The sequence below is a fragment of the Ruditapes philippinarum genome, unplaced genomic scaffold (genome assembly GCF_026571515.1).
Source record: "Ruditapes philippinarum isolate M1 unplaced genomic scaffold, ASM2657151v2 ctg3342_1_1_1_1, whole genome shotgun sequence".
NCBI lineage: Eukaryota > Metazoa > Mollusca > Bivalvia > Venerida > Veneridae > Ruditapes > Ruditapes philippinarum.
The window spans coordinates 235,919-248,010 of record NW_026863859.1 but is presented as its reverse complement, the minus strand read 5'-3'; the positions used below and the strand labels follow the sequence as shown (position 1 = coordinate 248,010).

General features: G+C 34.4%; 1 protein-coding gene across 2 annotated transcripts in view; it reads left to right on the top strand.

Moving 5' to 3' along the window:
* LOC132723568 (uncharacterized) overlaps window positions 1-12,092 on the top strand; it is a 36,302-nt gene that overhangs the window by 12,566 nt on the left and 11,644 nt on the right. The gene's annotated exons all lie outside the window — the stretch shown is intronic.

Sequence of the window (12,092 nt, the reverse complement as noted above, 5' to 3'; positions counted from 1 at the left end):
AATACTTGAACGGCACTGACAACGTGTCTTGGGGGAAAACTATATTCTTATTTACGGTAATATTCATTTTGGGAAATCTAGCAAGGAAATTTATCGTCCAATGAAATAACAGTAACTATATAACTTCCGTGATTTTATCCGAACACTAAATTTTCTCTATTGCTCTGTTACATTTGTAAGCGTGCAATCGAATTAGTTAGTGCGGGAATTTGATTTCACTGGCCATAAAGGAGATTTATTTTGGCAATTTCAAATGTTCAAATGTTCATGTTTAATCCTGGCCAGACCTGCGGGATCCCCTTTGAAGGTTAGGCTCATCTGAGCATACTTTGCTGATGTGAGCTTATATCGGATTTGAGGCTGCTCACTAGTAGATTTTGGTTCATTTCTAAAGTCCATGTTTTGTCATCGTGACAGAGTTGTGGCTCCTTATTCAAAAATTTTGCCTTGTCTTCATCATAGTGATTTTTGCTTGATCCAAATCAAACTTGCATACAACTTGTATCAAATATGGATCTTGATTATTATTTTTAAGTTACATGAAAAAAATGAATAACATAGTTACGGCTTCTTAAATGGCGACACATCGGTAATTGACCATGTGTATGATAGAAGTTTTATTGTCATTATATTTGAACGCAAATAGAATTTACGTCGCCAGCAGGACTTTAAATTGGCTGATTCTGTCGTGCGTTACGGAGCTCTGAAATATGGAAAAGACTTGTACAGTTTTGATAGTTGGCGTGTAGCAGCATTTAGTGGTCCTCTTAAAAGAGCTCTGGCACCGTGGTCAATACCTTCCCTGCCACAGGGGTCACCGGTGTTAAACAGATTGTCACATAGCAAATCATTCTTCAGAAAAAAGTGAGAGATCATACGTAAGGTCGGACACTCTGCTAAGGTGCCGTGTCAAAAAAAATGAAAATAGTGCGAGAAAGGGGCTTGAGTGCCCATCCATGTCAATAAAGAAAATTATGCACGGAAGCGGGCACTTGAGGTTTCCCTCCGTCAGTAAAGTTGGAAAGTCATCGTCCTCTGAGATAGAATCTATTTAAAATTCAAACAGCAAAAAGATGTCATACAACATTGAAGCTGAAAAAGGAGGACCTTTAGTGCAGTTTTGCAAATAATATTGACCTTTACTTAACCATGGATGACATAAAATACGACCCCGTGACCTATTCCTACGTCATTGAAATTATTACCTAGTTAAGAAATAGTTTTCTTGCATGGCCTGAAAGGCATTCCCATGTAAAACTATAGAGGAAAACTGCTAAATTCAGGATTTTCAAGATTTTTAAAATTTCCAACTTTTACCCATGTTTCTCGTTACCCATTATAGTCGCGTTGTTTAAGTCACGTGACCTGATAACCATTTTCTTTCTATGAAAGCAATGTAAATTTACGCAATGGCATTTCGTACATGAAATATAGCATAATTATGTTTTATGCAAATGTTCTTAATTGTAGTATTCAATTAAAGCTAACATTTCCTTCCACAGTATTGAGTTGTTTTTGAAGTATTTATAGTCATTTTGCGGATGGAACCAAAACCATGCTTATGTTCGTGTAGTTTTCAATATTTTTATTTCGACAATATTTGTCGAGTTAAAAGAGCTATTTATAGTGCTATGGCCAACATATGTAACATGTTACAAACACTTTCGTAGTGATATGGCCACTATTTTTAATATGTAATCAATGTTCTTAAAAGTACATGTATCCGAATTCACGTGTGTCCGAAACATACTACAAATTTGTGTAAACGTTTCGTGTTGTTCTGCACGTGTTATATAAGAGCAGCTGCAAACCATTTCTGTATGAAATCCGTTTTTGATTTCTGATATAAAGTAATGCTTTGCCGTATTGATTTGAGCTTGAATGATAACGTTTTGTTGCAAATAAGCTATTGATTCCGCATGGAATAAATTTTATATTCAAAATTATCTATGAGTCCTAGAATTATTGTCTCCGCTGTTTGAGAAAAATGAGAGTTTGATTAATATTGGTTTAAAGCGGCACTTCGCTGTAATCACGTGAATTGTTGAATGATCTGTTGATTTTAATGTGTTATGAATCTATTATCAAAACGGGCCATCTCGGCTATTATCAATAATATCCAAAGACTGGCGGAAAGGGCCGAAAAGTTGCGATTGATCCATTATGAGTTTAAGGGATATTAATATCAAAATGATGAGCTGACAATAGAGTAATGCCTTGTCGTTTAAGTAAGTCTTGCTGTATACTTTTCTGCATTGTAAAAATGATACTGAGATGAAGTACGGAGCAATTCTTTACAGCTGCCAAATAACGCTTCTTACAGCTGCCACACAACGATTCTTACAGCTGCCACACAACGCTTCTTACAGCTACCACACAACGCTTCTTACAGCTACCACACAACGCTTCTTACAGCTACCACACAACGCTTCTTACAGCTACAACACAACGCTTCTTACAGCTGCCACACAACGCTTCTTACAGCTGCCACACAACGCTTCTTACAGCTACCACACAACGCTTCTTACAGCTACCACACGACGCTTCTTACAGCTACCACACAACGCTTCTAACAGCTGCCACACAACACTTCTTACAGCTACCATACAACGCTTCTTACAGCTGCCACACAACGCTTCTTACAGCTACCACACAACGCGTTTTACAGCTGCTGACATCTGCCACACAACGCTTCTTACAGCTGCCACACAACGCTTCTTACAGCTGCCACACAACGCTTCTTACAGCTGCCACACAACGCTTCTTACAGCTGAACGCAGCGCTTTTTACAGCTGCCACAGAGCGCATCTTGCAGTTACCGCACTACGCTTTTTACAGCTGCCAAACTAACCGCTTCTTACATCTGCCCCTAAGCTCTTCTTACATCTGCCACTAAGCACGTATTACAGCTGCCACACAGCGCTTCTCACATCTGCCACACAGCGCTTCTTACACCTGCCACTAAGCGCGTCTTACATCTGCCACACAGCTCTTCTCACAGCTGCCGCACAGCGTTTCTTACAGCTGTCACTAAGTACTTCTTATAGATGGCACTAAACGCTTTTACATTTGCCACAAAGCGCCTCTACCTCCTGTCACATAACGGTTTTTACAGCTGCCTCTTAGTGCTTTTACAGCTGCAACACAATGCTTTTACAGCCGTCACACAAGGCTTTTGCAACTGTCACGTTTTACAATTGATCAGACAGTGCCTGTAAGAGAAAGCATGTTTAGCCGCCGCTTTTTAGAATTCAAACACCTTGAACCGGCTAAAGTGCATAAAACACGAATAAAGCGGTAGTCACGCAATCGAAATTTTACGTTTACGAAATTTCATAGTGTATACGCATTGTCATGGCAATTATCAATTTTATCGGCTCAAATACTAATTTCTTATTTAGTTAACATCTGCTTATCATAGTAAATTTCTGGCATTTCACATCTGGGATAAGCTTATGGAATTATCTTGAGATGTGTAAATAACTGATAAGACTTTGTGCTGCACAAAAAAAATGTGATGATGCAAAATTAAAGAACAATTTGAAAATTGTTGTACCGCCTTATAACAGATCTATTATTCAGTGATGTCATCACCTTAGTGCAGTAACAGGCTAACTCCTATTAAAATGTATAAGGAGTTAACCAATTACTGCACTAAGGTGATGCACATATAAGTGGAATGATTAATCACGTGATTTTATTACTTGTTATATTGAAGCCTCCATTATGCCTCAGAAACTAATATTTTTTTACTTCTTAAGAAAGGGAAAACGTGAATTTTATAATTTATAGAAATGTAAGATGTTTGTTACTTTTAAAAAAGGTAGCGATATTGTGAAATAATTTGTCATAAAAGTATCAAAATGTAAACAAAATAGTAGTGTGAATTCCATACAAAAAACTAATTCACTATAACTGTACTTGTTGCCAAAAAGCAACAAATGAAAAAGATGGTTCCGGTTATTGGCAAATGGAAGATTTATTGGATACTTTAAAAGTACACCAAAATTAAAAAGCGTTTGAGAAATAAAAATGAAAGTATTTATGAGGCATAAAAAGCCTTTAAGTGAACGCTTATCGACACGAAAAACGGCAAAAGAGACTTAATATTTAGTGAGATTATGTTACACAAAAAAACGTATATGCGCCAGAACACGAAATTCATTTATAAATATCTTATATACATTTTGTATTTGGGAACAGTATTAAAAGAATGATTTACTTTTTCATGGATTGTTATTGTAAATGTCTTTGAAAATCAAATGTCATTTATGTTTGTATCATTTCCATGATAATGAAAGATAACTCATTCGCCCAATTACGACTTACGTTAGTTAGAGTTGTCTCTCTTGTATTAAAGTACTTGATGAAACACGACCATCAAACATAATCTGCGTACCAATCAGTACATGGACTGAAATTACTCTTTGTCCAATATGCAGTATTTCAAATAAATCGTAACAAATTTACTTTGGTAAATCGGCAACTGTGAATCTATCTAGTAAATTAACTGGGTATATGTTGTTTTTATAATCAGGATTGTTATGACTATTAACACAGTATTGACTGTAACTTTTAACAATTAAATAAATGACATTAAATGCTAGCAGGAACTTCCGTTTAAGCTCGAAATAATAACAGCACAAAACCAATGTATTTAACTAAATTATATGAGCCGTGTCACGACAAAACCAACATAATGGGTTTGCGACCAGCATGGATCCAGACCAGCCTGCGCATCCGCGCAGTCTGATCAGGATCCATGCTGTTCGCTATCAATTTGTCTTCTTGTTATAGAGTTTGTAAGCGAACAGCATGGATCCTGATCAGACTGCGCGGATGCGCAGGCTGGTCTGGATCCATGCTGGTCGCAAACCCTTTATGTTGGTTTCGTCATGACACGGCTCATATGGTGATTCATGTCTGCCACCGATCGAATCTTCTCGGCCCTTTCCGTCAAACGTCGGAAGATAATAGCCGAGATTTCCGATTGTGCATAGATCATGAATCAATCGCAACTACTCGGCCCTTTCCGTCAGTCTTCGGATAAGTTATTATAGAAAATAGCCGAGGCAGTTCCGAATGATCATGAATAACATATTAAGTACAGGTTGACTGGCTGAGCTGTTAACTGATCGTAATTAATTAAAGGCACATCATGTCTCAGAAATCCATGATTTTGAATTCTTTCGAATGTTAAACATTTGTTCAGTAATGTTTTAATGATGGATTTGGAGCATAACAGATGTTAAATAACTGAACAAAGTAGCGCTAAACGTGCAGTAATGTTTTGTAAAAAATTGTAAACAAAGTAGTATTTGACTCCCATTAAAAATACTAATTCACTATGATAAATCAAATTACCAACAGACAAAAGAATAAAATAGATAGTTTATCCGTACGGCAAAAAAGTATTTTAGGAAATTGTAATATGCAATATGCCAAAAATAAAAAAAGTTTTTTGAGAAATAAAAATGATAGTATTTCTGAGGCATAATGGGCCTTTAAACTAATTGTGTTCTTGTTTGTTTGTTTGTTCGTAGTTGATATAATTATAATACCTTAAAAATAGGTTTAAAATTATGCTTTAATTATGTTGTCCATTACATTATTAAAGGTTTATTGTAATTATATTCATCACCTTTTAAGTTAAATGCTATATACAGAGCTTTTTTGTTGATAATAATTATGAAAATTTTCTCCCAGAATTACTTTATCCTTGACCTACGGAAAAAAATGACATAATTGAGAATTATAGAGATAAAGTTTTGCCATATGTGAAGCGGAACTTATTGAGAATTTATGAGTACCAACAGTCAGTATTGAGTTATTTATAGCAAAGATCCTGTATTACGGGCCCATTAAGCCTCAGAAAAGCCCGTATTTTTATGCCTCAAAATGTTTAAGTTTGGTGTCCTGTCTAGTTACTCATTGGCCATAAACATGAACCATCGTTTGATTCTGTTGCTTTCGGTAAAGGGGTAAAGTTTTTTGTATGGAAGTCAAATAACCAGTTTGTTTACATGTTGCTACTTTCATAACAAATAATTTCACATTCAGCTTTACTTTCTTCATGTGAAAAGCATCTAAAATGCTCTGAAACCATTTTTTACACACAATGAAACTAATGTTTGCCCTTTCTTAAGAAGGAAAAAAAATTCGTTTCTGAGGCATAATGTTCTTAAACATAATAACGTTTGATTACAACTGGACATTTTGTTAAGAACTTTGAGGAGGTAATGTTTATGATTAATTATAAACAACGTAAGTCGAGAGACGACGATCAAAAGCTCAAATGGTCGCACATTGCTGGTAAGTTACATGCCTTCAAATTAGTCACAATATTTATAGACAGTCAAATTTGAGAAAATTGTACTAAATACTATATTTTATATGAATTTTGCTAAAATTGGCCTAGTTGTTTTATTATAAACAACACATACTGTTTAACCCTAAAATAACAATATTCTTTTTGTGATGAGGTTGCCTTTGGAAATTTGGAAATAGGAGAAAGTCGAGCGTGACCCCACACCGGCACGGCGTTGACTCTTATTTTCGAATCACACTAGGTGAGCGATGAATGCCGATGTTGACATCTTGTTGAATGGCCTTCACTTACCCAGCTTGTTTTTGACAGTAACAGTTGTTATGTGTTAATAATCTAAAACGGGAAATTCTGATATTTTACGTACTTAAAGCTAATGGAAACATTGCTTTTTTCAATCCATTGTAGATTCTCGAGAAATTGTTGCTAATTGTCTCCGTAATATAAAATCATCATTACAGTAAATGGAAACATCTCTGGTATTACCTCTGCTCTCTTGAGTGGAAAACATAAAACTGTAAATAGTCATGTCATCTTAATAGAAATGCGTCTCATAATGTGCTTTATATAGAAAATCGACCCCGTCATCCCTTTATTGGATTGTCAGGTACGAAAAACAAGTAAACTTAAAGCGGCGCTGTCACATATTAACAAACAAAATTTAACAATTACAAAAAAATACCATATAAAAATGTATAGAATGTTTTAAAATAAGTATAAATAATCTTAATTCCAGTGATTCTTGGAATTCATGCAAAAAGAAAAGATATACTATATTTTTATCACTTTTTTCGAAGAAAAAAATCGAGCTTTTGCTAGTTGTTGATAACGATCGTTCCGTTGCTATCCGAAAAGCCGTTGCTATCCGAAAAGCTCTTGCTGTCCGAAAACTTTAACGTTGTTCATATTTTTTTATATTTCTCAATAGATTGCCTCATTCTGAACACAACAATTATCTGGACAAGACATTCAAGTTGACTGCACTAAACTTGACCTTAACTCATTCATGGCTTTAACTTATTGATTTTTTCTTGACATTGTATCAACTGGCTATAACTTGGTTATCCACAACAATGTTCTAGACCTTCAAGGCAATTGACCTTTGTTCAAAAATGACCTTAACCTTGAATGTCAAATTCTTGAATTTTGAGTGGCTGTGCAAACTCTGGCAATAACATTGTTATTGACGAATAGATTGTCTTCAAACTTAGACACAACAACCTCCAGAACTAGTTCTAAGACTAAACTAATATTTACTCATTAATGACCTTGACCTTAAAGGTCAAATTATTGTCTTTTCACAGTTTTTTGCTATAATTGGTTTAGCTATGTCATTAATAAATGGATTGCCTTTATAATTAGACAAAATAACTTTAGTCTGTGAAGATAGTTTGGTATAATTTGACCTATACCTTTATTTGACCTTCACATTCAGGATCAAAATACTGAATTTTACTAAAATTGACTGATACTTTGTGAATCACGTACACGGATTTCATTTATGCTTGAACAAAAAAAAATTATGACAAAACCAGCATAATGAAAAATTATTCAAATATGGCCTTGACCTTAAAATGACCTTGACATATTTAATACATACGTTTAATAACACTAATTGCAACAAGGAAATGTTGAATAATTTAGTAACATCTTGACCTGTAAATAACCTTAACTGTCAAGTTCATTTATGAAATTTTAGTTCAATTCTGTACACAAAAATGTGCTTTTTTTCTGAAAACATTTCACCTTTGTAAATAATAAAAAAATGAGCGTGCCCCGCTCGGCGGTGGCTCTTGTTGTTCATTAGCTTTATACGGTGAGTGACATACCTTGAGTGATATCGTGAGGGATATACTGTGAGTGGGTGATATACAGTGAGTAACATACGGTGAGCGAGATAAAGTGAGTGATAAATTGTAAGTTACATAAATGACCTACTGTGAGATATATACGGTGAGTAACATAAAGTGAGTGATATACAGTGAGTAGCATAAAGTGAGTGATATACGGTGAGCGAGATAAAGTGAGTGATAAATTGTAAGTTACATAAATGACATACTGTGAGTTATATACGGTGAGTGACATAAAGAGAGTGACCTACCATGGGGTAAAATACATTAATGATATGCGGTGAATACGATACATCGAGTGAGTGATATATAGTGAGTGAAATACAGTGAGTGAGTGATATACAGTGAGTGACATACAGTGAGTGAGTGATATACAGTGAGTGATATGCTGTGACTTATACACAGTGAGTGATATCAGTGAGTCAGTTATTAACGATAAGTTATATAAATTATATCTCACTGATACAAAGACAACATGTAACCAAACTTTTTTTAAATACTTTACGTCTTTCTAGATTGCGATCATTACTAGACTAAATCTCTCGTGAAATATTTTTCAAGGTGAACGCGAGAATTTGTTTAGCAAGGATTGGGGAAATTTCGTGTCGAGAGCACACATTAATAACAGTCTATGAGAATTCTGTTTCAAGGCGAAATCATTTCTCGAGTTGTATACAAACATATTATGTAGGGAATATGTGTCTATAGTAACCGTGTGTGTTGTATTTATAAAAGAGACGCGGATGTTGCTTTTTTGTTGTTTTTTGTGAGTGAACAGCTGTTAGTTGGTGGCCTTGACTAGATATTGACAATCAACAGACTGTTTCACAGGCTTTCACAGGAATTATGAAGATGAGATAATTTTCACTGATTTTTATTGGCAGCGGAGTTTTAAGTAAACTGAAATGCATTGCTTGTGTGGAAAATATAGCATACTAGACGGCGGTTAGAAAGTTGTTGAATATGTTCAGAATAGTTATTTACTTACCAAAATAGTGAAATAGAAATCGTGTTAGAAGACATTACGTAAGTTTCGGTAATTGTAGTTGATGACAGCTGTTTTGTGCCAGAGAGGTGTCAAGAATTAAGTCAAAAAATCAGACCCAAAACAAGAAATTTTCTATGGATAAATCTGGAAAATAAATCGAGGACAATAATAACATGTTTTCTGTAAATAACGATCTGGTTTCTAGAACTCTATGATTACTGGTCTGTTTCACGCGATTTTACATGTCAAACTGTCATTAAGAAAACTTACGGTTAATATTTCTTTATTTTGCTGATACTGACTCTAAAATTATCCTATTCTGTATTTAAAGGTTATCTTTTGAAAACATGTATAAGCAGGACGGATATAAAAAGTGTTTGCGATTCTCATAGACGTCGTAAAGTGATTTTATGTCGTGAAATGTTCAGATTTAAACGGAAAAGGCTGCTTTCTGTTGACAGCTACGTGAAAATAGTTTCCATGGGGACGGAATATTTTTAATTAGTAGCGGGAAATAAAACAAGAAAACATAAATTCATATAGACAGGAATAAGCGGTTTATTAAAGCGATAAGGACTAACATTTAGTCGAGAAATCATGACTAACACTGTGCTGGAAAATTTTGGCTTCATTTGCTTAGTGGTAACAACAGCCGCTACTTTTATATGTTTTGTGACCCCGTACTGGCTTGTGACACATGAATATATTGTGGCTCGGACTCATGGCGGACTTCTGGCCCACTGTGACCCAAAAGGTTGTAAATGGTTTTGTGCGGACAATATGTTTTATCAGGATAATATGCCAGGTATAGATTGTTATATACTTTTTGTTTGTGTGTCTTTAAAGCTGCGTGCCTCCAGATGTGCCCATCGTCGGGGCCCACGGGTACTGATTTCGCTGAACTACAGCGAATGAAATGTATGTACGTAACGAGAACCCATGGGTTCCCGATGATGGATTGCTAAAATATTTTAAAAAGTCAAATTTGCGAAATATGAATTAAGATTTTAAGAAAAGTAAAAATATTCAATTACAAGTTATATTTTACATGCTATGTGCGATTATTGACTGATTTTGCAGCATTTATCACCATATACATACTGGGTGACTAACACATTTCGAGCATTTTTTACCTTTTTTGACCTCATTTGTTTTTGTTTACTTGTTGTGGGGGGGGGGGGGTATATATAGATTTTAAGTGCCGTTTGAAAATATGTAATTTAGTTATTTTGTTCATTTCTTGATATTTTACTTTTAAATACATTTTCAAATGTTCATGAAAAATAGCATGAATCTTGAGGCATACTGCTTTAAACACGCTGAGTGGTGAACTCGTCGGACTAGTAATCTATGGAATGTAGGCCTTGTGGGTTCAAACCCGACCAAGGGCAAGACGTAGGTTTTCTTTAAGCAGGAGACTTTACTTTTTTTCGTAGTGGTAGCTTTTTCAAGGAACAGATTCATGGTTTTGTCTTTATAATCGAATTAAAAAACATTTCGTATAAACTAAACATTATACACATTTATTTGGTTGCTATGGTGATAGAAATTACAACAAAGTTTGAAATATTTCTGTCATTTATCGGTTGTATCATAGTAAGTGTTTTCTTGATATTGACTTAGTTTTAACATGTTTGACCATACAAGTAACTGACAACTTCTCCGCATGAAGCGAAGGAGAGAATAACGTAGGCTGCTCCTTTTTATCCCCACTATAATCTAACAAATCATCAGATATCGTGTATTGTACAAGTGTTGAAAAGTTAAGCTAACATATATAGAAGTAACTTGATATTTAATTGTCTCAGTAAGCGTATATGTATGTTATCAAGAGAAGGAAACGTGTTATTATATACCATTAAATGAATTATTAAGAAATATTGATGAAATGAAATGCGTATTTTGATTTTCCGTATTTTCACTCTAAAAAAATATTTTTCACTCACTGCAGTAAAATAAATTTCCCGTGTTTCACTTGTGTCTTGCCGGACTACTTTCTTCTTAGTTTAGCCAATACAAAAAAATAAAGTAGAAGTCTTAAGAATTGTTAGGTCAACAGAGAGAAAAGTATATAATAACCAGAAAATTCAAGTTTTTTCTATAAACACGGGATTGATATTTAATTTTCTCAAGGGGAAAAAATCCTGTATTTATAGGAAAAAACTTGAACATCCTCTATATATATGTTATAGCGAATAAATAACAATATTGAATTTAAGCCAACTTTATAAATGAGTTTATTCTTTATTATACAATCTGTGGTTATTAGTGAAATATAAGAATAAATAATTTTATAGGCTATCAGCAATTATATGTAAGCTAACAGTGGTTTTAAGCCCAAATGTAACTTCGGTTGTAATATGGTATGGCGTTTCTCTGTCTGTCCGTCTTTCTGTCAGTAAATGACCCAAGATATGTGTATTATCTGTTATGTGTATCAACTGTTATGTGTATCATCTGTTATGTGTATCATCATCTGTTATGTGTATCATCATCTGTTATGTGTATCATCATCTGTTATGTGTATCATCATCTGTTATGTGTATCATCATCTGTTATGTGTATCATCATCTGTTATGTGTATCATCATCTGTTATGTGTATCATCATCTGTTATGTGTATCACCATCTGTTATGTGTATCATCATCTGTTATGTGTATCATCATCTGTTATGTGTATCATCATCTGTTATATGTATCATCATCTGTTTCATCATCTGTTATATGTATCATCTGTTGTGTGTATCATCATCTGTTATGTGTATCCTCATCTGTTATATGTATCATCATCTGTTATGTGTATCATCATCTGTTATGTGTATCATCTGTCTGTTTCATCATCTGTTATATGTATCATCTGTTATATGTATCACCATCTGTTATGTGTATCATCTGCTATGTGTATCATCTGTTATGTGTATCCTCTGTTA